Source organism: Jaculus jaculus, chromosome 9, assembly GCF_020740685.1.
Source record: "Jaculus jaculus isolate mJacJac1 chromosome 9, mJacJac1.mat.Y.cur, whole genome shotgun sequence".
In the NCBI taxonomy this organism is placed as follows: Eukaryota; Metazoa; Chordata; class Mammalia; order Rodentia; family Dipodidae; genus Jaculus; species Jaculus jaculus.
Window position 1 is genome coordinate 135,963,585 of NC_059110.1, and position 25,315 is coordinate 135,988,899.

The window sequence follows — 25,315 nt, forward strand, 5'->3', positions numbered from 1 at the left end:
TTGGCTTTGCAGGCAAACACCTTAACAGCAAAGCCATCTTTCCAGCCCCTTCGTCACACATTTTTCAAGTAACTGTGGCTAGCATGTTTAAGGAATCAGAAGGAAAGATGGACAATTTCATCAGAGAACTGGAATCAATATAAAATTAACTTTAATTCTCAGAAAGAAAAAATAAGTTATGCCTTGAAAGGAAGGTTAAGCCAGGTGTGGTGGCGCATGCCTTTAATCCCAGCACTCAGGAGGCAGGGAGGACTGCTGTGAGTTCGAGGCCAAGACTACATAGTGAATTCCAGGTCGGGGCTACAGTGAGACCCTACCTCAAAAAAATTTTGAATATTGTCAGCAAACGTGTGCTAAGTAATTAATAAAGCAAATTCTTCAAACAGAAGTAAAATGATTCCCAGCCAGAAGCCCACAAATGCAAGAAAGACAAAAGAGCGGCAGAAAAGGGACATCTTTCATAGTGCTGAGTTAAACGTCCATCATCGCCCAAACACAGCACACACGTGATCCAATGCCTTTGGTCTCTCCTTTGTCTATCATTTGAGGACAAATTAACATCATGATGCTTTCAAAAAGAGTTCACTGGCCCATCTTTCACTTCTCTCTCTTTACTCACCCCTCTCAGCACCATGCTATCTTGGTAGCATGAGACATTTTGTTCTCTTTTTATCTCCTACTTTTTTTTTTTTTAATTTGAGAGCGACAGACACAGAGAGAAAGACAGATAGAGGGAGAGAGAGAGAATGGGCACGCCAGGGCTTCCAGCCTCTGCAAACGAACTCCAGACGCGTGCGCCCCCTTGTGCATCTGGCTAACGTGGGACCTGGGGAACCGAGCCTCGAACCGGGGTCCTTAGGCTTCACAGGCAAGCACTTAACCGCTAAGCCATCTCTCCAGCCCTATCTCCTACTTTTGTATTTTGGTTTCTCAGAATACAAGTTTGATGTTATTTTGGTACCTACTATAAGTCATCTGTGTAGTATATGCTCAATAAATATTTGTTTAATGAGGAGCTGGCAAGATGGCTTAGCAGTTAAGGTGCTTGCCTACAAAGCCAAAGGAGCTTGGTTGGATTCCCCAGGACCCACGTAAGCCAAATACACAAGGCGGAACATGTGTCTAGAATTCATTTACAGTGGCTAGAGGCCCTGGTGCACCTATTCTTCCTCTGTTTCTCTCTCTCTCTCTCTCTCTCTGCCTTTCTCAAATAAATAAATAAAAATAAAATACTAAAAAAATTGTTGAATGACTAAATTTGTTGCAGAATGAATTGGTAATAAGGCCCGACCTTGTTTCCTAGGACAGATTCTTCCAACCATTAGTTAATATATTATTTTTTTTGCAAGTTGGGGAGGGAGGGAGATAGAGGGAGATTGGGTGCGCCAGGGCTTCTAGCCACTGCAAATGAACTCCAGACGCATGTGCCCTCTTGTGCATCTGGCTTATGTGGGTACTGGGGACTTGAACCTGGGTCCTTTGGCTTCACAGGCAAGCGCTTAACCGCTAAGCCATCTCTCCAGCCCTAGTTAGTAATTTTTTATCCTGAGATTTGATAAAGACAATTACTATACATTTAGACATAAAAAAGCTTTAATATGTTCTTGGATGAAAGATCCATGAAGGACAAATTGGTTGTTCACATCTCATCTTTAACCTTCCAACCTTAACCTTTAAAATTCATTTGATGCTTGTTGAATAAAATATTTTCTCCATATCACTGTCAAATGTATGTCTGGTTGAAGTTTATCCACAGGTGTGGCATTTATGTCATTCTAATGTGACTCACTGTACTATCCCTGGATGCCAAAGAAATAAAAGGCAAAGCCCTTGACATCTCCAGAGAATGCAAAATCTAACTGGAACCCAAAACGTACACATAAAAAAAAAAAAACACCTTGAGATGAAATCCACAGAAACACTTCAGGTGCTGCAACAGAACGTGGAATAGTGAAGACTAAGGCAATAGTGGGAAAGGAATCTTACAACGAGTCACATCTGGGATGTGACTGTTAGGGAAGATATCTGTTTATTTCTCCGAACTCGCTCCCTTGTTTTGTTTTGTTTTTGAGGCAGGGTCTCACTGTGCAGCCTCAGCTGGTCTTGAACTCATAAACCTCCTGTTTAAATCTCTCAAGTGCTAGAAGTAGAGGTGTGGTGTGCCACCACACACGCCTCTTCCCAGCTTAGGAAAGGTATCTGGAAGGAGGTAAACTCTGATTTTGAAGGTGAGAAATATGTAGAAGAGGGAAAAGCACAGATTGTTCTCAGCAGGAAGAAATACACACAAAACACAGAGGCAAGATAGTCAGTCATGGTCGGGCAACTCTAAACAGACAAGTCTGAGACAGTTGATAGATGATAGCACATATGTTTATTTTTGAAATGATGTGGAATTCTCTTTTCAGTAGAAATAACCTTTACTGTCAATGGCCCAGGCAGACCCCTTAGTTGATATAATGATGATCCCAGCCTCCTAGTCTATTATTTGCAATAATTTCTGCCACATGAGTGTAATGGGAAAAACACATTGCAAAGTGAATTACTTTTGAAATGTAGTGCATGCTGACATTTGGGAAATTAGATCCTGAATACAATGCATCTTGATTATTTGAGGTACCTTCCCACCATGAAAAAAATAAATTCAACCCAATATTTCAGAAAAGAAATATCTGCATGCTAAATTGAAGTTCTGTTTTTTGGCAAGATTCTGCCCCCAGACTTTAGATAATCCATTCAGACAAATAACAATGGGCAGGAGTTATTTCTTGCCCAAGTAATCTGCAAGGGTCTGAGGAGTCTAGAAATGTGCTCAAACATATTAGCCCAACTGTGAGTCCATTCCCTTATGTGCCCCACTGCCTCGGTACTAGAAGTGCCCTGGCCAGCTGGCTTCCATTCCATTCTGGGGGAAAAGCACAGCCATCCTGTCTTATGGAAAACAACTCTTTTTTGAGATATTTTATTTATTCATTTGACAGTGAAAGAAGGAAAGAGAGAGAGAGAGAGAGAGAGAGAGAGAGAGAGAGAGAGAATGGGCATGCCAGGGCCTCCAGCCACTGCAAACAAACTCCAAACATGTGTGCCCCCTTGTGCATTTGGCCAAAGTGGGTCCTGGGGAATCAAACCTGGGTGCTTTGGCTTTGTGAGCAAACATTTTAACCACTAAGCCATCCCTCCAGCCCAACAAATAACTCTTCACCATTCTCACTCAGAAAATTTCTCCTGCACCATTGGCTCATCTCATTGTGAACATGCACCTGCTTTGTTCCTCCCTCTCTCTCCCACTGTAAATTTTTCTTTTCTTGGTTTTTAAGGTGGGGTCTCACTCTAGCCCAGGCTGACCTGGAACTCACTATGGAGTCTCAGGGTGGGATTCTCCTACCTCTGCCTCTTATGTGTTGGGATTAAAGGCATGCACCACCACACCTGGCATTGGTTTTTTATTTTTGTTTTTGCTTTTTGCCCTGTAACTTTTTATGTTGCTGGATTGCTGGACTGAGCAACAGTAACATCAGAAGTTGTGACTTTAGAAACACAGGTCAGGAAGGAGTCTGAAGAAAGGCCTTCTGAGAGACACCACAAACACTGCCATTGTCGCCAAAGCCATCCTTGTTATATTGGACTTCACCCATCTGTGTGTCAGAGAGCACAATCTCATGAGAGGAAGGGGAGATGGATAGGAAGTAATGGCTAAAGAGTGAATAGAGAAATTAACTGGGCATGCCAAAGAGTAGTAGAAGAGACTAAGGGCTAAAAGCAATCATGACAGATCACTAATTTCTACCCAAATCAGACCAGATTGTTAATGTATCATTAAACTGGTATATGAATACATATAACCAACGAACTCCCCAACTTTGAGACAGAGTCTTGCTATATATAGTCCAGGGTGGCCTTGAACTCGTGAGCCTTCTGCCTCAGCCTCGTGAGGGCTGAGATTTACAGGGTTTTGTCGCATGCTTATCTCCATAGCCACACTAGGCGCCATAACCATACCTTTGTATACAATCAGACCACACGGCTTCATGTGTCCTCTTTATTTGTCCTGCGTAATCAACCTTTATTTTAAGTCAGAGAGACCTTGACTTGAGTCCCAACTTTCCTGCTTAGTGGATTAATGATTTTAGTTATATTATTTAACCATCCTAAGCCTCTGTTTCTTTATTTGTGAAATGAGAATAGGAATAGTATCAATCACAATAGGATTACTGTGAGGATAAACAGATAATACTTATTTTAAAAAGGGGGCACTGGAGAGATGGCTTAGAGGTTAAGTACTTGCCTGTGAAGCCTAAGGACCCTGGTTCGAGGCTCGATTCCCCAGGACCCACGTTAGCCAGGTGCACAAGAGGGCACATGTGTCTGGAGTTCATTTGCAGTGGCTGGAAACCCTGGCACGCCCATTCTCTCTCTCTGTCTGTCGCTGTCAAATAAATAAAAATAAACAAAAGAAATGTTTTTAAAAAGGCTTAGTTTGATGCCAAGCATGTAGCACACACAAACACAAAGTAAAAGATAGCATTTTTTAAAAAAGGTTTTTTGAGGTAGTGTCTCACTCTAGCCCAGGCTGACCCAGAATTCACTATGTAGTCTCGAATTCGTGGCAATCCTCTTACCTCTGCCTCCCGATTACTGTGCTTAAAGGTGTGTATAACCACGCCCAGCTTAAAGGGTAGCTTTTTTTATGTTTGAAACTTATGTTTGTTTGTTTGTTTTACAGCACATTGGTTTATATTAACTAATTATAAGAATCATTCTGAGTCTTTTGGGGAAGCAAACTGTTGCCTTCTATCTGACCTTTTGGTACAGCTGTATTTTCATTGAGTTGGTTTAAATCAAATCACAACTGTAAATATACATATAGCTGTTATATCACTAAGTTTTCTTGTAGAGAGTCAGAACTTAATTAACTAATTTGAGATAGGGTCTTACTATGTGGTAGTCTGTCCTTTAACTTCTGCCTCAGCTTTCCAAGTGCTGGGACTATAAGCATGTCACCAAGCCCTACGTTCTGGCTTATCTGGTTAGGGCCAGTCTGATCACAGAGACCCGCAAAAGTCAAAAGCCTTTCCCAGCTGTGACAACAGAAGCCCAAGACAGATTGCAGTGTGAAAAGGATTTGATGCTTGGTTGCTGGTTTTGAATACAGGGGGTTATATACAAGGACCAGAGAGAGGCTGCTAGGAACTATGTGAGACCCTCTAGCCCAAAGATCCATGAGACTTTATCTCAAAAAGCAAAAAGAAAACTAACCAGTGGACTAATGACACATACTACAGCATGGATGAACCTCAAAATATTAAGCTAAGTGAAGGAATCAGCACTTGGCAGGTCATACTTTGAATGACTTAATGTATACTAAATGTTCAGAGCAGGTAGATTGACAGAGACAGAGGTATACCAGTAATGCTGAGGGCTGGGGGGACCAAGGAGAAATGTGGAGTGACTGGCAATGGGTCAAGGGCTTCCTTTGGCATTGGAGAAAATGTTCTGAAATATCCTGTGATGATGGCTGCCCAGGTGTGGGTATGCTAAAGACTACTGTGTTGTATACTTTAAATCCAAGAGTGTCTCACCTTTTGACATTGCAACATGACCTTGTCATCTACAAATGTGTTGGGCTACATTCATGGCTATCCTGGGACCTCTGCCGTATGTGGGCCACAGGCTGGATAGATTTTAGGATATGTGAATTATAATTCAATAAAATATATGAGAAAAGAAGAGCAAAAGAGTAACTTCACAAAACTGGTATGTTACCCCTAAATAGTGGAGGTAAGGAATGATAGAGGGGCAGAAAAGGAAAAATAGTGCTGACCTTCTTTTTCTCTTGATCTAACTAGATCTGATCAAGTTGCTTTGAGAAAAGGAAAGGAAGAGGAATTTAAATCTCTTCCACGTAGGAGCTTGTAAGGATCAGAGAGGCAGAGGAAAAACTACATTTTCAAGTTGATGTGCACTCCGGCTTGGGCTGCGAAGCTGCTCTTGAAAGCAGCTCTCCAGTCCTTCCCATTCTGCCCAAGGTCTGGAAAGCAGAACCGAAATGTGCTGGCACACTTTATCCTAGACCAGGCTCTGGCTTCCATGCCAAATTTAGCCTTTGGCAACTTCTTTCTGTTGAGAGTCCCTGAGGACTTGTTTGACCTCCTTTTGGAGAACTGCAAGGGAATTCACTTCTGGACCATGGCCCAGCAAGGAGGGAGTGGCTCAGCAGGCTGCCTAATCCTCCAGTAAGTTAATAATAAAGTGTACCTGAGCATGGTCCACTGCAAGGCCAAGTCCTTATATGTGGGGTTTGAACGAGGAATTTTCCAGTTGCCTAAAGATAATTGTCAATATTAAATACTGCAATCAGCTGGAGAAGCACTCTTTTAAAAGTGTATCGTACATATTCCTCCCTCCCTCCTCCACTTAGGCTTTTTAAAGTTGGATATAAAGGTATTATATGGCTATGGTGAAAAAGTTAGAAATTTCTCACTATTTCTATTAGCTTGGTGTACTGTTTCGGGTCATTTCTACACTTTATAAGCATGGAAACACACACATAATATGCCCACCCATAGCAGTTTTTAAAGACTTATTCCCCCTAAAAAACAAAACAATAAGATCACAATGTCCACTGGCTTACTTCTTTCTCCATGTAATAATATATCTTGAAGATCGTTCCAGGTAAGTACACATAAATCTACCAATTAAAAAAATTATTTGCTTATAAGAGGGAGTGCCAAGGCCTTTTGCCACTGCAAACAAAATAAAACAAAGCAAACTCCAGACACATGTGCCACTTTGTGCATCTGGCTTTATGTGAGCACTGGCAAATTGAAACCAGGCCAGCAGACTTTGCAAGCAAGCACCTTTAACCACTGAGCAATCTCCTTAAGCCTCCCAAATTTTTAAAAAAAATCTCTGCACAACATTCTATACTAATATATTTACTTAACTATTTCCTATTGATACACACTTCCTATATTTCTATTTTTTATGATCAAGAATATTTTTTAAAAGGTCCACATACACTTTTGTGTATATGAGAACATTTTTAATATGTTCCAAGATGAGGAATTATTAACATTTTTCATTCATCATACATATTAGTTACTTTACTCATCACTGTGACCAAATACCCAACCAGGCACAGATTAAGGAGGGAAGGGCTCACTTCAGCTTCCATTTTCAGGGGTACTGTCGTCACCATAGGGAAGGCAACAGGAGTGGGAAGCTGGCTGGTCATGTTGCATCCACAGCCAGCAAGAGTGGGTGAACAGGAAGTACGATAGGCTATAAAACCTCAAGGTTTGCCCCTTAGTGATCCATTTCCTCCAGCAAGGCTCCACTCCCTCAAGGTTCCACAACTTCTCAAACTGTACCAACAGATGGAGAACAAATATTCAAATACACGACCCTATGGGGGACATTTTACATTCAAACCACAATGATCTGGAATTTATCTTACAGTAGTTTCAAAATTAGAGAACGTTAACAAGAATAACCTCTCCATCTTGATTCATCCTACTTCCTTCATCTCTTCTTTCTCTTCTCCATTCTACATATGTACTATACTTTTACGTACATATATTTTCCTGACCCATGTGAGAGTAAATGGGAAACATGAAGCCCTGGGATACTGTGGTAGTTTGAATAGATGTTCCCCAATATATTCAGTGTTTTACTAGTTTCATAGTTTGCATCTGCAGCCACCTGGCTGGAGGTGGTGTCACTGGGAAGGTCTTAGGGTGTGGTGGTGAGTTTGGGATTTCAATCTAAAGATATGCAAAGTGTGCCTGGCTGGAGTTCCTGAAGTGTGCTGTAGTGTGTGGCTTTTTGGCTTGTAGGCTTGTGATTCTCTGTGTGTGTGTTTGGTCCTGTGAAGGCAGGCCAGCTTCTTCTGCCATTATGGAACTTCCCCTGGATCTGTAAGCTTCAATAAATATCCCTTCCTCCATAACTGTGCCAGGTCTGGAAGTTCATCTCAGTGAACCTGAAGCTGTTAGCTACAGATACTAAATACCTTTTTTTTCAGAAAAGGAGGGAATTATCCTACATAATCTCAGCACAAACATCAAAATCAGTAAAGAGGTAATGTTAGATAAAACACACCAATTTTGGGCTGGAGAGATTGCTTAGCGGTTAAGGTGCATGCCTGAAAAGCCTAAGGACCCAGGTTCAATTCTCCAGGCCCCAAGTAAGCCAGATGCACATAGTGGCACATGCATCTGGAATTTGTTTGCAGTGGCTAGAGGTCCTGGTGCACCCATTCTCACAATCTCTCTCTCTCCCTCTCTCTCTAATAAATAAATAAATTTAAAAAAAACACCTATTTCTCCAATCTAGCAATTACATGTTCACTGGAGACTTTTCCCTCTCTATTTGTAACTCCCTTCTCTGACAGAAGTCTGCTCTTGCCATCCTCTTTCTGACTTCCTCATTCACTCATGAGCCTTGCAGTTCACTAGCTTCCCTGCCATAGTGGCATCCAGATCCTCCCCAACCCGGCCAGCTGCTGCCTCTTTGGCTCCAGCTGTGCCAGTCCCAATCCACCATGTTTGTTGCTGCTTCTTCAGGCCTTGGCCCATGCCAGTCACTTGGGAGGCCAAGTTAATTTGTTTCTGGATAGTGCGATATAGAAGATAATTTTTAAAAAATGGGTAACCAATTGTTCCAACACCTATTGTCAATTACTTGAAATGCTTCCACACATTTGTGTTGGTAACTGATGATTTGATCTGTTTCATTTATTTATTGTTTTTGTTTGTGAGCCAACAACACACTTTAATTACTGTGGCTTTAAAATATGTCTCTGTTTAGCTGTTGTTTTTTTTTTTTTTTGAAACAGGATCTTGCTATATGCAACTCAAGCTGTCCTCAAACTCATAATTCTCCTGCCTCAGCCTTCAGAGTATTGCGATGATAGGCATGTATCACCATACCCGGCTTGCAAAAAAATGTTTTCATATCTAGCAGCAGAGGCTCATCATCATACTTTAAAAAAATACCCCTAGTTGAATATTGTGATGTATAGCAGTAATCCCAGCACTGGGGTGTTTGAAGCAGGAGACTCTCAGGTTTGAGGCCAGATTGTGCTGCATAGTGAAACCCTGTTTCTAAATAAATAAAACAAACCTAGCTTTTCTAAAGCAAATACTCTTCCAGATGAGTTTTAGAATTGGTATTCCAATTTCATCAAATATCCTATTGCAATTCTGATTGCAACTCACATGGTATTTGTTAAATATTTGGGTAAAATGTTATCGTTTCAATACTGACTTTGTCCATGAGGGGACATGGTATCTGTTGTTGTGACAGAATATCTGACAAGACACAACATTATGGAGAGTTTAGTTAAGCTTACAGTTTGAGAGGAGATAGTCTATCATGGTGGGAAAGGCATGGTGGCAGGAGCATGTAGCAGTTGGTTACATTTAATTCACAATCAAGAAGTAGAGAGCAGGGCTGGAGAGATGGCTTAGCGGTTAAGCGCTTGCCTGTGAAGCCTAAGGACCCCGGTTCGAGGCTCGGTTCCCCAAGTCCCACGTTAGCCAGATGCACAAGGGGGCGCACGTGTCTGGAGTTCGTTTGCAGAGGCTGGAAGCCCTGGCGCGCCCATTCTCTCTCTCTCCCTCTATCTGTCTTTCTCTCTGTGTCTGTCGCTCTCAAATAAATAAATAAAAAATTTATAAAAAAAAAAAAAAAAAAAAAAAAGAAGTAGAGAGCAATGAATGCTTATGCTAAGCTTGCTTGTTCCTTTTTTTAAAAAATATAATTAATTAATTAATTTGATAGAGAGAAAGAGGGAGAGAGAGAGAGGGAACGAATGGGCATGCCAGGGCCTCCAGCCACTGCAAATGAACTCCCAACACATGTGCCCCCTTGCGCATCTGGCTAACGTGGGTCCTGGAGAATCAAACTGGGTGGGATCCTTTGGCTTTGCAGGCAACTGACTTAGCTGCTAAGCCATCTCTCCAGCCCTACTTTTCCTTTTTTAATACATGCTGGGGCTCCATCCTATGCAAGAGTTAGAGTGGATCTTCCCATCTCAATTAACCTAATCTAGAATTCCCTCACAGATATACTCAGAGATTTGTCTCCTAGGTGATTCTAGATCATGTCACATTGATAATCAATACCAACCATCACACACTGTATACCTTTTCATTTTTTCAAATTTAAAATCTATCAGTAAACAGTAATAGCTTTCTTTGTGTGGGTATTGCATGCATAGTTTGTTCCTAGGTGAATTGTTTTTTGCATGTAGTGACTGCTAGTAGGATCTTTTCATCCTATCTTCCGAGTCAATACTTTATACATAGTTGAAATTATTCTGCATATACAATTTTCTCTCTTGTCTCTTTTATTTATTTATTTTATTTAAGAGTGACAGACAGATAGAGAAAGAGGCAGATAGATAGATAGAGAATGGGCATGACAGGGCCTCTAGCCACTGCAAAGGACCTCCAGACCCATGCGCCCCTTGTACGTCTGGCTTACGTGGGTCCTGGGAATCAAGCCTCGAAACGGGGTCCTTAGGCTTGACAGGCAAGCGCTTAACCACTAAGCCATCTCTCCAGCCCTCTCTTGTCTTTTAACATGATTCTATGTCATATGAACATTCTCAATAATAAAAATCTGGTCTTAATGGTTACATAATTGTCCATTAAATATTTATGTAATGATAATTTAACCTTCTGTTTTGTTTTGTTTTTCAAGGTACGGTCTTGCTCTAGCTTAGGCTGACCTAGAATACACTATGTAGCCTTAGGCTGGCCTTGAACTCATGGTAATCCTCCTACCTCTGTCTCCAGGGTGCTGGGATTAAAGGCATGCACCACAATGCCCAGCTTAACCTTTTTTTTAAATTAAAGAAATTAAACTATTTTATTTATTTATTTGAGAAAGAGAGAGAGAAAGGCAGATAGAGAGAAAGAGAATGGGTGCGCCAAGGTCTTTAGCCCCTGTAAACAAATTCTAGATGCGTGTGCCCCCTTATGCATCTGGCTATGTGGGTCCTGGGGAATTGAACCGGGTCCTTCATCTTCGCAGGCAAATGCCTTCACCGCTAAGCCATTTCACTAGCCCTAACCAGTCTTTAATGTTGGCTGCTTCCAAGTTTTTGTTTGTTTTTTGTTTTTTGTTTTATGAGGTAGGGTCTCACTCTAGCCCAGGCTGACCTGGAATTCACTATGGAGTCTCAGGGTGGCCTAGAACTCACGGCAATCCTCCTACCTCTGCCTCCAAGTGCTGGGATTAAAGGCATGCACCACCACACCTGGCACTGCTTCCAAGTTTTTAAATGCTAGATATTAGTGTTAAGATCACCCTGGACATAAATCTTTGTTCTATTTTCACTATTCTATTTTGAGTTATAGAAGGATCTTTATTTAAAAATCTATTCTACCACTTAGCGCTTTCCACCAACTTGGGGAGCAGAAACCTTCCTAGGCTTCACAATCTTTTCTTTCTTTCTTTTTCTTTTCTTTTTTTTTTTTTTTTTTCGAGGTAGGGTCTCACTCTGGTCCAGGCTGACTGGAATTAACTCTGTCATCTCAGGGTGGCCTTGAACTCATGGCACCACCACGCCTGGCTCTTCACAATCTTTTGAGTAGGCGCTGCCTTTGTGGGAGCCATGACTGCCTTCTTTGATGGCTGCTTGGCCTTTATTACTTCCTCGGCAGCTTTGGCAGTTTGCTCTCATTGAGCCTTTCTACCTTCTGGTTCCTGATTCTTCCTGGTCATGATGTCAGCAACAGATGTTAGTGATGGCCCTCTGGAACTGGACTGTACTTTGGGTTCTTTTTTTTGGAATTTCCCCCGACTGCCCCTCTTGATTTCTTCTGTCGAGGACAGTCCAGTTGACCTGTGGAGGATTCCTCTTGGAAAGGAACGCACACTTGCATTCCGCGTTAAGAAACTGGAACACTTTCTCGTCAGTCCTGGCATAGTGCTACCCATGGTGCTTCATCTTGTACCCATTGACTATACAGATTGGCCTTCATGGAGATGGCTGGTAGGAGGGGAGAAGGAAAGTGGCAAACAGAAGATATTTTTTAAAATAAGTGATATTTATCTTATATAGAATAGTCATTCTCTAGATAACATAGATTTAAGATAAAGGCCAGGCATGGTGCCTTTAATCTCAGCACTCAGGAGGCAGAGGTAGGAGGATCACTTGAGATCAAGGCCACCTGGAGACTACAAAGTGAATTCCAGGTCAGCCTGGGCTGGAGTGAAACCCTACCTAAAAAAAAAAAAAAAGATAAGATGAAAATATCTTCGTTTGTTTAATTTTCTTTTTAATTCATTTTTCAAGGTATGGTCTTGCCCTAGCCTAGGCTGGCCTGAAATTCACTATGTAGTATCAGGGTTACTTTAAACTCATGGCTGCCCTTCTACCTCTGCCTCCTGAGTGCTGGGATTAAAGGCATGTGCCATCATGCCTGGATTTTTTTTTTAAACTTTAAATATTTTATTTATTTATTTATTTGAGAAAGAGAGAGGAAGAGGCAGATAGAGGATGGGCGTACCAGGGCCTTCAGCCACTGCAAACAAACTCCAGATACATGCGCCACCTTGTACATCTGGCTTAGGGATACTGGGGAATCAAACCTGGATCCTTAGGTGTCTCAGGCAAGTGCCTTAACCATGAAGCCATCACACCAGCCCATATTTAAAAATTTTTGAGGGTGTTATGTTACCAGGCTTGCTGCAAACGCATGGGATCAAGTGATCCACCTGCCTCAGTCTTTAGGATACCTGGAGAACTAAAAGTCCACCCACTTTGCTCGACCCCATTTACATTTTCAATGTTCCGCTTACTCTTACAGACTGGTCTTTTCCTTCTTCCTATCATTTAAACACATTCTGGACCTGATTAGAACGTAGTGAAAAGGGAATGAAGATGCAGCAGTATCATACCATCAGCTAGCACAATGAGAACCTACATGGAAGCAGAAACCATGTGAGCATGACTATGACGGAACATTATCTCCACACACGCTGCAACTTATGGCCTCAGGTACTTACTTTGTGACTTTCATTTGTATACCTTACTTCTTAGTATTTCTTGATGTGATATGAAACCTCCCACACCTTCAAATTTTTATTATGTACCATATGGAACTATTTACAACACATTTCATGTTGCCTAACTCAGGGAGTGTCTTTATGCAAAATGTAAATTAACTTTCTTGATTACTCATGGTTAATATAGGCATCAATTTTCAAAATTTCTTCCCCAAGGCTTTTTGATCATTAAGTCAATGTTTATGGCCTTTTCCACTTCCTTCCTGCTTAGAGACATTTAGTTTTCTCTCCTGCCTGCTATCTGCCTTCCTGCCTGCTGTGTGAGTTTTTCTTTCTTCTTGTTTACTGTTTTCACTTTTCCATGAGTTGGAAACCAGATTGACAAAGCCTTTAAAATTCAATCCTGTAAAAATTAATAGCCTCTGAGAAAAAGCTTTGATGAATGTCTAGAAGTGATGGACATGATCGTTCGGGCATGGACTGTTTCCAGAGGCAGAGGTCTCTCTCTGTCTCCTTTATTCCTTTCAGGCCTTGCTATGCTCCAGCTAGAGATTGTCAGGCAGCCAGGTTCCTCATAAATAAAGTTTCATTGCAATTATTGGGTTTGTATCAGGATATTGAAATGCTCTTCTCCCTTTTCTCAGTTGAGTTCAGATTTGTTATTCTCTTTGTTCCTTTCAAAGTGTTTATCAAGCTGTGTTGACTACAGCTATAGAGGTTCACTGAGCTTCAGATGAATGGGATAAGGTAATAGGGTAAGATTCAATCTACCTCCCCCCTTTTCTTCCCATTTCTGTAAATTTATTTGTTAATAATTAAAACCCCTCTACATTTCACACCATGCAGATATAGTTCTTGCTTTAAAAATTCATTTCTTTTCCCAAAGCCCCAGGAGATTAAAAAGAAATTAAATGCATTCCATTACATGAAAGAAAGCAAAGATAACTTATACAACTCTATGCTTGCCTTCACTCTTGCTCACGTCTAGTTGATAAGGGCCACAGTACTAAAACATGACTATGAAAATAATTTCTTTTCTTTTTGAAATAGGGTCTCACTCATGGCCAGGCTGACCTGGAATTTACTATGTATTCTTAGGGTGGCCTTGAACTCACAATGATCCTTCTACCTCTGCCTCCCGAGTGCTAGGATTAAAGGCGTGTGCCACCATGCTCATCATATGAAAACATTTTCTGTGATGACATTTGCCTTTTGCTGATGATTGTCCCCTAGTATGTCTTAATTACCATAGCTACTTTTGGGCTTTAGTGCATATATATGCCAGATCCAATAAATACATGTAACTAATGAATAGTCTTTCTAACCCATTTTCAGACCTACTTGATTATTTTAAGTAGATAATTAAAAATGGAAATTCACAAATATTTATGATCTATTATAAAATGTACAAAATATTCTGTTAAATATGAGAGGAATAGCCATGAGCCAGATAGTCATGGTCCTTTGTTATCACAGAGCCTAAGGTTGTGTGGGTTTAAATTGGGTGAGCACAAAATCAAAGTTATATCATTTAAATGTTTAACAGCAGTGTTATTATTTGATATGGTTTATCCCCTTTGAAACTCATGTTAAATTTAGTCTTTATTATGAACTATTAAGAGGTGGTACTGGGTAGGTCCTTTAAGAGATGATTAGTGCTGCCTGCCCTCATGAATGAATGAATGCATTCATGTGACTAATGAATGAGTAGGTTATCTGGAGGGTGGGTTTGCTATCAATGTGAATTTGGCTAGGTTACATCCAATCTCCTTGTCTCCTGCCTGTGATGCCCTTTGCTACCTTGAAATTCTGCAAACATTACAGGATCTGGTCCCATGACCTTTGACAAGATTTGTGAAACAAAATAAACCTTTTTTTTTAAAAAAAAAACTCACCCAGTTTGTGGTACTGTGTGATTAGCAATAGAAACTAGACTATGATGGAAATTAAGCTAAGTTAGCTCTTCACTGGGGATATGCCCACCTCAGAACTAGACAGGCTGAGTCCAAGGTCTACTCTTAGCAGTGGTGGACTTACTCTGCTAATGTTTTAGCCTAGTACTTCCATATTTCTAAATTTTCTACATCTTAGGGATATCCAACACACCTTATTTTGATACATTAATTCTTAGGATAAGTAGTATGCTGTACTAACTGTAGTGAAAACCTTCTCAATTTTCTATTCAATTATTCTAGATCTTCATTTTAATTCACTTTGTTTATTACTGTGGGTCCAGGAACAAATTACTTCAATCCTCAGTGTTTTTATCTAATAAAGTGAAGATAATTCTAACCTTATAAAGTTTTATGAGGATTAGATTGATATATACAACATATGCAAAATGCCTAGACGTAGGCCTATTACATTGAATGATAACAGTTTAGAAACTTGGCTATGAGCCAGGTACTATTCCACATATTAATTTAACCTCAGCATCAATCCAGTAAAGTATATGTAGGTTCCCCCAATTTTTTACTGTGGCAAAATACATGTTTCACAAAATTTAGTGCCTATAGTTCTAAAATCCCTGTCCAAAGATCAGTATCCTGATATCTAGAAATATAAGATAATTTGCTTGAGCCCGTGGCACAGGTTTTTGAATAGAGACTTGATATGGCAGTGACCATGGGTTCAGAGACCTTGCTCTTGACTCATGCTACTTGACTGTCCTTGACTATTCATTTCCTTTCCCTGTCTCTCCTGAACTCTGTCTCGTACCTTGGGTGACTTTCTATCATGTTAAATTGAGAGCTCTTTCCTGGAGCCCATACAGTGGTTTCAATGAATGTCTTTAACCCATGTTTTAATCAGTATTCTGCTACTTAGATAGCAGAAATTAGGCTCCAGCAAACCTAACCATGATTTCAATAAAGGAGTGGGGTATCTCCCAGAACCCAGAGATAGGAGTGTGATAGATGCATGCATGCAATGACACATTAGGACATGGTCTACCTTGCATTTTTTTCTTTAAAATGTTATTTATTTGTCTGCAAGGAGAGAGAGAGAGAGAGGGAGGGAGATTGAGAGACAGCTGCAAATGAAACCCAGATGCATATGCCACTATGTGGATCTGGCTTCATGTGGGGGCTGGGGAATTGAACCTGGGCTGATAGGCTTTGCAAGCAAGTGCTTTTAACCACTGAGCAATCTCCCTGACCCTTTACCTTTCATTTCTGACCTTGGTGGGTTTTTTTTTTTTTTCCTGTCAGTTAGTTTCTCCTCACATTCTACACTTGAGCATTCTGTTTCCCATGCTCTTGTGTAAGTTATCTACAGACAGAATGACTTGATCCTTTGGAGATAAAGAACAAAAATTCCAGAATGGGCTCTGATTGGATTGAGTTCTCTGACAATCTAGTCCATGGATGTACATGATAAACTGTAGAACATACATGAGTGCATTTGTTTATCCTATGAAGAACAGAGTCATCCGTTCTACCAAATTCTCAAAGGAAGAGATTTGTAACTCAAAAGGGATAAAGGCATATTACAAATACAGATGCCCAAAGTAACTCTTGCTCATTTCTTTCAAACCAGCCCTTCTGACTCTCCCACGTTTGTCACTGACACACACATCTTCTGGGCAGTTAGACTTATCACCTTGCTATCTTCAGATTCCTCACCATTCTGGAACCTCTACATTCAGTTACTCAAAAACTTAAAATTTTCCCATACAGTGGTCATTGTAAATCTCGATTCTGCTGTCACAGTTCTTGACTTCCAGTAATTATCTTGTCCAGCTCACTAAACAACAGTATCTTCTTAACCAGATTGTTATTTTTTGTCCCTTCCCATTCAAATTGATCCTAATAGATGAATCTCTTTATGTCATTCTTATGATCAAAGATTCATGGTGGATCATTTCCTACATGGAAAGATCTCTTGCAGTCCAGTTCTGTCTTATCTTCCCATCCGTGTAGTGATTTATGTCTCTTTGCAATGAATTCTTTCGTCCCGCTATATTCAATTCATTGCTCGATGACTTATTTGTTAGATTTGTGACCTCTGTTTTTGTAGTTTGTATCACTGCTTGTCTTTATTTTCAAAAGCAAGTTGTCTCTAAATGGGGCCCATTCTTTGACCCATGTGTTATTCTATTCTCTCCTCCTAACCTTTATTGAGTCCCTGGGGTGCTCCTTTCCCCCTCCTCACCTTCATTTTCTTTTTATTCTACTTTCATTAAGAACCTATCCTGAACTGTCTTCATAAAATTTATCTGCTCCTTGTGAAATATTACAAAACTTGCCATTTTACTAAAGGGACACTTAGTTGTATGATCCACTGTATTAATATTTAAATGTTTCAAGCATTTTGTTTCCCAAATAGATTACGAGGGGGCGAGCAGGCAAGGCTTCCCTTCAATCAGTAATATACCTTACACACATCCAGGAATCACAAACACTTGTCAAACATTAGTAAATGTCAGTGGGAAATATATTATTATGGCTTGTTTATTCATTTTATCCATGATTTTTTTCACTTCACATAAAAGGGATTTACTAAAAACTTTTAACTAGTAGCTCCTCTTTGTGGAAATGTTTTTAAATGTTAGACTAGAAATTATTGAATATTCATAAAAAGGCTGAGGTGGGAGTTGATGGGGAAATGTTGAAGTCATTGCATTAGAATTCGTCAATTGGAGCTAAAAAGAAATGATGTTATAAAAATAATCCATAAGGAAAAATCTTATTCATATCAGCTTTTCAGAATATTTTGAGGCCTGGGTATGTAGCTCAAGTGCTCTTGCCTAGCATAACAAGACCTTGGGTTTGAACTTCAGTACTATAAGAAAATCAGAACACTTTTATTGTAAGATGACTCAAATATTTTTTAAAGGTTGTTTTCTGTGTTCTCACTTACATTTTATAAGCAATCCTCTGAGGGCAAGTGATACAGAATAAGATTTATGTGTGGGTTTACATTGTGGGCTATACCCATCATTTAGTGTGACTCTGAGTTAGTCATTTAAACTCAGAGCTCTACCATACAAAAACTGAGGCAATGATACTTATCTGATAGGCTATGAAAATGATTAAGTGAGGTAGTATGCTTAATGCAAAGTGCTTGCAGCCAACAGGTAATCAAACATTGGGGAAATGTTATTATTTTTTCATTCAAGAGGGAAAGGTGAGGGAAAAGTGTAGAGAAAGGTGAGCCTGAAAGTTTACTTGAGACTTCATGGTGCCCGGGAAGGACACCCAGAAGCAAGTGATTATACAGAGTTGACAGTTCAAAAAAGGGCTTTTAGGATGATATAGATGGCACTAAAAAGTTGGACAGTCTAAGGCAAGGTTGGGCTACTTTATAGATGGTAATACAAACACAGACTTGCAGGTTCCTCTCAAATGGTATATTTCCAAGTTTAAGTCATAGACTAAAACATCATCTCTTTAAAATATTTTACTTATCTATTTGATAGAGAGAAAGAGAGAGAGAGGCAGAGAGAGAATAGGTGTACCAGGCCTCCAGCTGCTGCAAACAAACTCCAGACAAATGCACTAACTTGCGCATCTGGCTTACATGGGTCCTGGAGAATTGAACCTGTCCTTTGGCTTTGCAGGCAAGTACCTTAACCACTAAGCCATCTCTCCAGGCCCTAAAGCATCATCTTAATGAGAATGTACTTGTAGCAAGTAAAAACAGTTCACATTTTCAGAATTTCAGGTATTGATGATACAAAAGGAGATCAGAAGGTAGCTTCTTTCTATAATGCTGGTTTGTTCCTACTGGACTCCAGCCTAACCTCTGGTGGGCGCATATTGCTTCCTTCACAAAGCTAGGATGGAGCAGATTGCGAGGCTTAATGGAAGAACTGTGTGGAAGAAGACTGGCCGAATGGAAGGAAGCACGCTAGGTGACCAACACAGGAGTGAGCATTCCAGTAGTCACTGGCACTGCCCACTGGGAAAATGAGATTTGGTAAAGGTCAGTGATTCTGAGTTGCTTTATTGGAGCAAGAGACCACATGGGACACAGCTATCAGAGTTTACTGTGTGAAAATCCAACACATAGCTGGAATGCTAAGACTAGATGATTACAGTAGTTGTTTTCTAATTTCCAGGACACTGGATTTAAAGGTTTTCATTTTGTGAATTATTATTAAACCATGTGAAAAAGTTGTAAACTAATTTAAAAAAGGAAATTATAGACATACAATTTCTTTACATTTAAAAAATGTGGATATCTACATAAGTATATAGAACCAGATTTAATGCAGGTAAAAGTGTGTCAAGTCTATCTAGTAGAATTAAATCTATCAATATTTTGTGGTGCTCTACAATGAACACCATAATTCTTAGGTGTTGCTTCCTAAACTAGTTTGAAAAGTAACCTATTATACCCTTGACTGCCTTTTGTTATTTCTCAAGGGAAGCGATGTTATTAGCCTCAGTGAAACTCACAGGGAAAGGCAGGCTTAGATACAAAGTAATCTTAAAACTAAGTAAAAAAAAAAAAAAACTGAAAGGAATTAGGGAGGATAAAATCAAGTATAAGAACAAAGTAGCAGTTGCTATTGTTTCCTGAGGACTGTATTGTATACTATACCATGTGATTATTAGTTCCCAAAATGTCCTTGAATCTCTGTGAGGTATCATACTCACATTTGATATACAAAGATTCAAAGACTTGCTCAAGGTCACATCACTGGTTAAGTGGTTGGTGACATTGACCAAACCCGTTTTCTGACTCCAAAGATGACATTGAAATGTTTCATAGTATGTAAAACTGCTAAAATGTCATGTTTCTTTTTATGTCAAAACTGGGATAATAAAGTGTGCAGTTTTTTTTAAAGGTATATACAAGTCCTTATCACCCTTAACTAGTGTTGCTAAGCATTTCCAGCCATCCAGAAGATTCCTCTAGCCCTCCTCTCATTCAACTATACTACAGGTAATCACTACCCTGCCGCTATTACCATCGATGGATAGGTTGTAGTTGGACTAATCTAACTTTCTGGCATTATCACTAAGAGTCAACATGTTAGTCCTTGATCTTGCCATGTTAGTGGTAATCAAGCTCCAGTCTTAATCTCTGGCTTTTAAAGTATTCGTCATAAGGACAAGATGTTGGACATGGATTCATATCTAATGTTTTGCACTGTTCTAAAATTAATGCTAACTTAGAAAAATCCCTAACAAAATGGGACGGGTAGATTCAGTTGGGCTATTCTCAAAGCAACCAGTCACCCACCCACCCACCTGCCTCTTTAAGTTAGAAGCTCCACATAAAGCTTCCTTGATTGATATAATTTCTGACTCTGTTTCCAATCACGGCCTTTCATTAGGAAGTAGGTGACTATGAAAGGACACTTCTGTTTATGGAAGGGAAGTCTACCTAGGCAAAATATGCAACAGTGAATGCTTTGCATCATATTGTGTAGCACGTGGGAAAAAATGTATTACAAGAATCATGCGTGTGAAGGAAGAGAATGAGCAGGAAGGACAGCTAGGTGGTTGGGGAAATATGATCAAAAATCTTCCAGTGAAAGTTAGGCGTGGTGACGCATGCCTTTAATCCCAGAATTTGGGGTTCAGAGGTAGAAGGATTGCCGTGAGTTTGAGTCCACCTTGAGCCTCCATAGTGAATTCCAGGTCAGCCTGAGCTAGAATGAGACCCTACCTCAAAAAAAAAAAAAAAAAATCTTCCGGTGAGTCTTTAACATGGTGACTTTCTATGTCTTGCTGGCTACCTCTTAAAACCACAATCCTGGGCTGGACAGATGGCTTAGCAGTTAATGCACTTGACTGCAAAGCCAAAGGACCCAGATTTCATTTCCCAGTACCTACATAAGCCAGATGCACAAAGTGGTGCATGTATCTGGAGTTCATTTGTGGTGGCTAGATGCCGGGTGTGCCTATTCTCTCTCTCTCTCTCTCTCTCTCTCGTCTCTTTGCTTGCAAATAAATAAACCCACATTACTTCTTGGCTATGGAGATGGCTCAGCGGTTAAAAGCTCTTGTGTGCAAAGCCTGCAGGCCCTGAGTTCAATTCCCCAGTATTCACATAGAGCCAGATACACAAAGTTGTGCATGCATCTGGAGCTCGTTTGCAGTGGCAAGAGGCCCTAGTGTGCCCACACTCCTCTCTCTCACACACTCTCTCAAATAAATAATATGAAATAAAAAATATATTTAAAAAAAACAGGGCTGGAGAGATGGCTTAGTGGTTAAGTGCTTGCCTGTGAAGCCTAAGGACCCCGGTTCGAGGCTCAGTTCCCCAGGTCCCACGTTAGCCAGATGCACAAGGGGGCGCACGCATCTGGAGTTCGTTTGCAGAGAGGCTGGAAGCCCTGGTGCGCCCATTCTCTCTCTCCCTCTATCTGTCTTTCTCTCTGTGTCTGTCGCTTTCAAATAAATAAATCAAAAAAGAAAACAATACTTTTTTTTTTTTTTAAAGGGGCCTTGAGACATAGCTCAGCGGTTGAGATGCTCGCCTGCAAAGCCAAATGATCTGGGTTTGACTGCCCCGTGCCCACATAAAGCCAGATGCAGAAAGGGGCGCATGCACCTGGAGTTTGTTTGCAGCAGCTGGAGGCCCTGGCACGCCCATTCTGTCTATGCATCTTTGCTTGCAAATAAATAAGTAGAAATATTTTTAAAAGCCCACATTGCTTCTTACCCAATCTGACAATGAAGGTAGCAGCATCAACCAAAGCAAACCGTGGTTGGTGGATTTGCAGCAATTGTCCTACAAGACATAGTTTTCTGTCTCCCTCTCCACTCTGCCCACCTCTCACCTCCCACAAGTCATTGTTGCTTTTCGTTTTTACTAGCCGGTCCTGATTTCCCACCGCGGCCAACTGGCATTTTTGAAGCAGTCTACGCACACCGCAGTTGAGCATCGAGAGTCACTGACACTTGTTGGATTCGATGGAGTCTTATGAGTGACACATGCGCCTGTGGTAACTGGAGGAGCTAAGTGTGGAGGAACGTTCTGGACATCAAAGCGGGAGGAAAGGCCCTGAAGAAGTGGACGCACGTGACAGCCTCAGCCACTTCCACAGTGACATCATCTCTCCCCCCGGTGGGCGGAGCCTAACTATATGTAAGGCCTTGTCAGCTCTGGGGCTTCCTTTGCTCCCCTCTTCTTCCTCACCAGATGCCATCCTCGACCCCCACCACGCCAAAGCTCCCCACCTTCCAGCCACCCCTGGAGGCAAACGAGAAATGCCTCCACGTCCCGGAGCGTCCGAGAGTCGCGTCCTCTCCGCGCCCAGGAGGCTTTCATCTCCACACACGCGCCGGGTCCCCAAGCCGTAGAGCCGAGAGGGGCCGGGGCGCGGGCGCGCGCGCGCCCTCCTCCGCGCACGCGCCCCCTCCTCCGCGCACGCGCCCCTCCGCGCACGCGCCCCTCCGCGCACGCGCCCCTCCGCGCACGCGCCCCTCCGCGCACGCGCCCTCCCTCGGCGCGCTCGTGCTCCTCCCTCGCTCGGCCCGAGGGGCGGGGCTGCGGGCGGCCTGAGAGGGGTGCGACGCCCCCCGGCGCGGCGGCGCTAGAGAGCGGCCGAGCCCGCGGTGGGGGCGGGGGCTGCGGGGGGCGGGTTGCCGGGCGCGCGCTCGCGCCGCCGAGGCCTCGCTGGTACGAGCCGCCTCGCGTGAGCCACACGCCGGGCCCGAGGGTCGCGGGGCGGGGAGGGGCGGTGGGCAGGCTGCGAGCGCTTGCGACGCCCGGCCCGGAGCCGCCGCCTCCGCCGCCGCTGCCGCCCTGCGCGCCTCCTCCGGCGGCCCCGCCCCCGTTCCCATCCCCCTCGCGCTCACCTCCCGGCTGTGCGGCGCGCGAGGCGGAGCGAGGCGCCCGCCGCCGCCGCCGCTGCGGTGCTGAGGGGCGAGTGTGCGCGCCCCTCCGCCGCCGCCGCCGCCGCCGCCGCCGCTGACAGCAGGACCGCCGCCGAGGCGCCGCCGGGCCGGGCCGGGGCGCGGAGTCTCCCCGTGGGGCGTCCGAGGAGACAGCGAGGTGCTGCGGGACGGACGGACGGACGGACGGACGGCGCGGTCCTCGCCGGAGACCACACGGGCGCCGCTCGGGCTTCGAACCGCGAGGTGCGGCGATTCCCCGCGGAGCTGCAGGTGAGGGGTCGGGGCGGGGCAGCGGGGCGAGGACAGGTCGCTGCCGTGACAGGGGCGTTCGCCCACTTCCCCCCACGCCGTGCGGTGCCTCCGCGCCAGGCATTGGGGCGGGGGCGAGAGTGGGGCGAGAGACGGCGACTCGGGGCAGTGGAAAGTGCCTCCGGGCGTCGAGGGCGTGGGGAAGGCGAGGTGGGACCCCAAGGTGGCTTCGGATGGGTCCGGGGTTTGGTCACTTGTGCTGGCATCCAAGGTGTCCTGCGATATATATGCATATCATATATATGCATATATATATTTATATAATATATGTGTATAAAACCCGGGGAGCCTTTTGGATGACGGGCACCGGGATAAGATGCGAGGCAGATTGCTAAACGTGGCAGGGAATGTGGTGCAGAACGAGTTGCAGAAATGTTGCCTCCCGAATGCAGCATGAAAGTAGTTGTGAAATGTGCCAGGTAAAGGCACAGGAGATGGGCCGGCCTCGCTAGCGTAGACATGCACGAGAGAAGTGTTATTAGTGATATTAATAATTCCTCTGGGGAAGGATGTGTGGTATAATGAAAGACTAATGGGGTTCCTTGCTAGATATTTTACCATTGGAATTTGAGAGGAGCTATGATAAGCAAATTTTCTTTTCTTTTCTTTTTTTTTTTTTTGACAGAGGGAAAGTACACACGTGAAAGCAAAAAGCAAATTTTTGCTGGTTGTGAGATAGGAAGAAGAAAAAATAGAGCCGAAATCATTGCAGATTTTGCCACTAGTGTGTAGAGCACAGTTGTCGCCTGGCTTCTGTTCCAGGTGTGGAATGTTTCAGATGTTTTTTTCATAAAACATAAACAATGATAATTAGCATTAGGAAGATTTTGGTGTATGCAGTGTCTTTCATTCTCTTTTCTGGTCCTCTCCAGGAAAAGAATGAAAACAAAACCCCCAAACAAAAAAGAGGCCAAGCATCTTCACCATAATTTTGAGTTCAAGATCGTTAGGCAAAGGGAAACAGTTTTCCTGTTTACCTCTTCCTTGATTTTAACACAGGTGAAAATAACTGGAATGAGGAAAACAAAACAATATGGTGAACAAAAGGGATAAATTTGCAGGCATTTTGAAGGGTTGGAGCCAAAAGCTATGGCAATGGTTAATTATAGAGAAAGGCAGTGGTGAAATATTCTTGTATGTTCTGGGTGTCAGGATGGTAAAATAAAGGAAAAATTGAATATGGTCAATTGACATAAAAAGCAACAACATGGATACTGTCAATTGGAGTGCTTCTTGCAGCATTTCCCAGGTAAATCATTTTAGGAATGTGAGCACAAAAATGAAACCTTAAATATTCCCTTTCTCTCTGCCTTGCTCCCTACCATTTTTCTTTCCTTCTACACTTTGTCTGTGTATGTATGTGTGTGTGTGTCTATACATACATATGAAATTACCTGCTTGCTACAAAACACTGTGTCTTTCATTTGAGAACATCTGTGTCTTGAGTATTGTCAGAACATAGCTGGAATTTCAAAAGTAACAAAAGACAGTTAGATGAGCTATTTAATATACCATGTCTGTATACAGCGAATGTCTATATCACTGTGCAACAAAAGCAGAAATATCAGTGTGGCCATTAGGATGTATTTATTGATGAGAATTTTTTTGTGTGTTATAATTATAAATTGGAGTACTTGCTTGAATGTTGTCATTATAGTAATTTGCCAGATAATTTGAAAATTCATACTGATTGGCTTCCCTCTAGTTCCAATTTCAGCCATCAAAGGGTCATTTCCTTTACAAACAGAATTGGGTCTTCCTTGAATAATTTTGGGTTTTAGTCTTTTCTATAGATATGTCCCTTACCTTGAAGCTAAGGAAGAGAGGAGAGGGCCAGAGAAGAATAAAGAGCAGTTCTGTTGGGTCTTCCTGTTTTGTTCTCACTGTAAGCCGTATGTACTGCCACCCCCTACTGTCTGTAGGAAGAGGTGTTGCAGAGCCCCATTCTTTTCTTGTTATCACTGCCCCCTTGTGTAAGGGAAGAAATTGATAGCTGCACTTCTGAGAAGCCGCCCTTTCAGACTGCTCTTTAGTTTTGGAGTGTCTGTGTAGATTTATTAATCGCTACTTTTCTTCAGAGTTGCAGGGCTAGAAACATACTGTTCATTGGCCGTAGATTTTGATGTCTGTTTTAAATAGTATCTGATTTTAGACAATAATTGCAGTTGCTGAGAATGTCCAGGAAGACA

General features: G+C 42.3%; 1 protein-coding gene and 1 pseudogene across 3 annotated transcripts in view; one reads left to right on the forward strand and one right to left on the reverse strand.

The window, feature by feature from the left end:
* Positions 1-11,398: 11,398 nt before the first annotated feature.
* On the reverse strand, positions 11,399-21,862 carry LOC101613139 (annotated as a pseudogene).
* Positions 21,863-22,967: 1,105 nt separating this feature from the next.
* Tanc2 (tetratricopeptide repeat, ankyrin repeat and coiled-coil containing 2) overlaps positions 22,968-25,315 on the forward strand; it is a 382,841-nt gene continuing 380,493 nt past the window's right edge. For all 3 annotated transcript variants that reach the window (XM_045158789.1, XM_045158790.1, XM_045158791.1), the window contains exon 1: positions 22,968-23,087. The gene's annotated coding sequence lies outside the window, so the exon portion shown is untranslated. The remainder of the gene's footprint in view (positions 23,088-25,315) is intronic.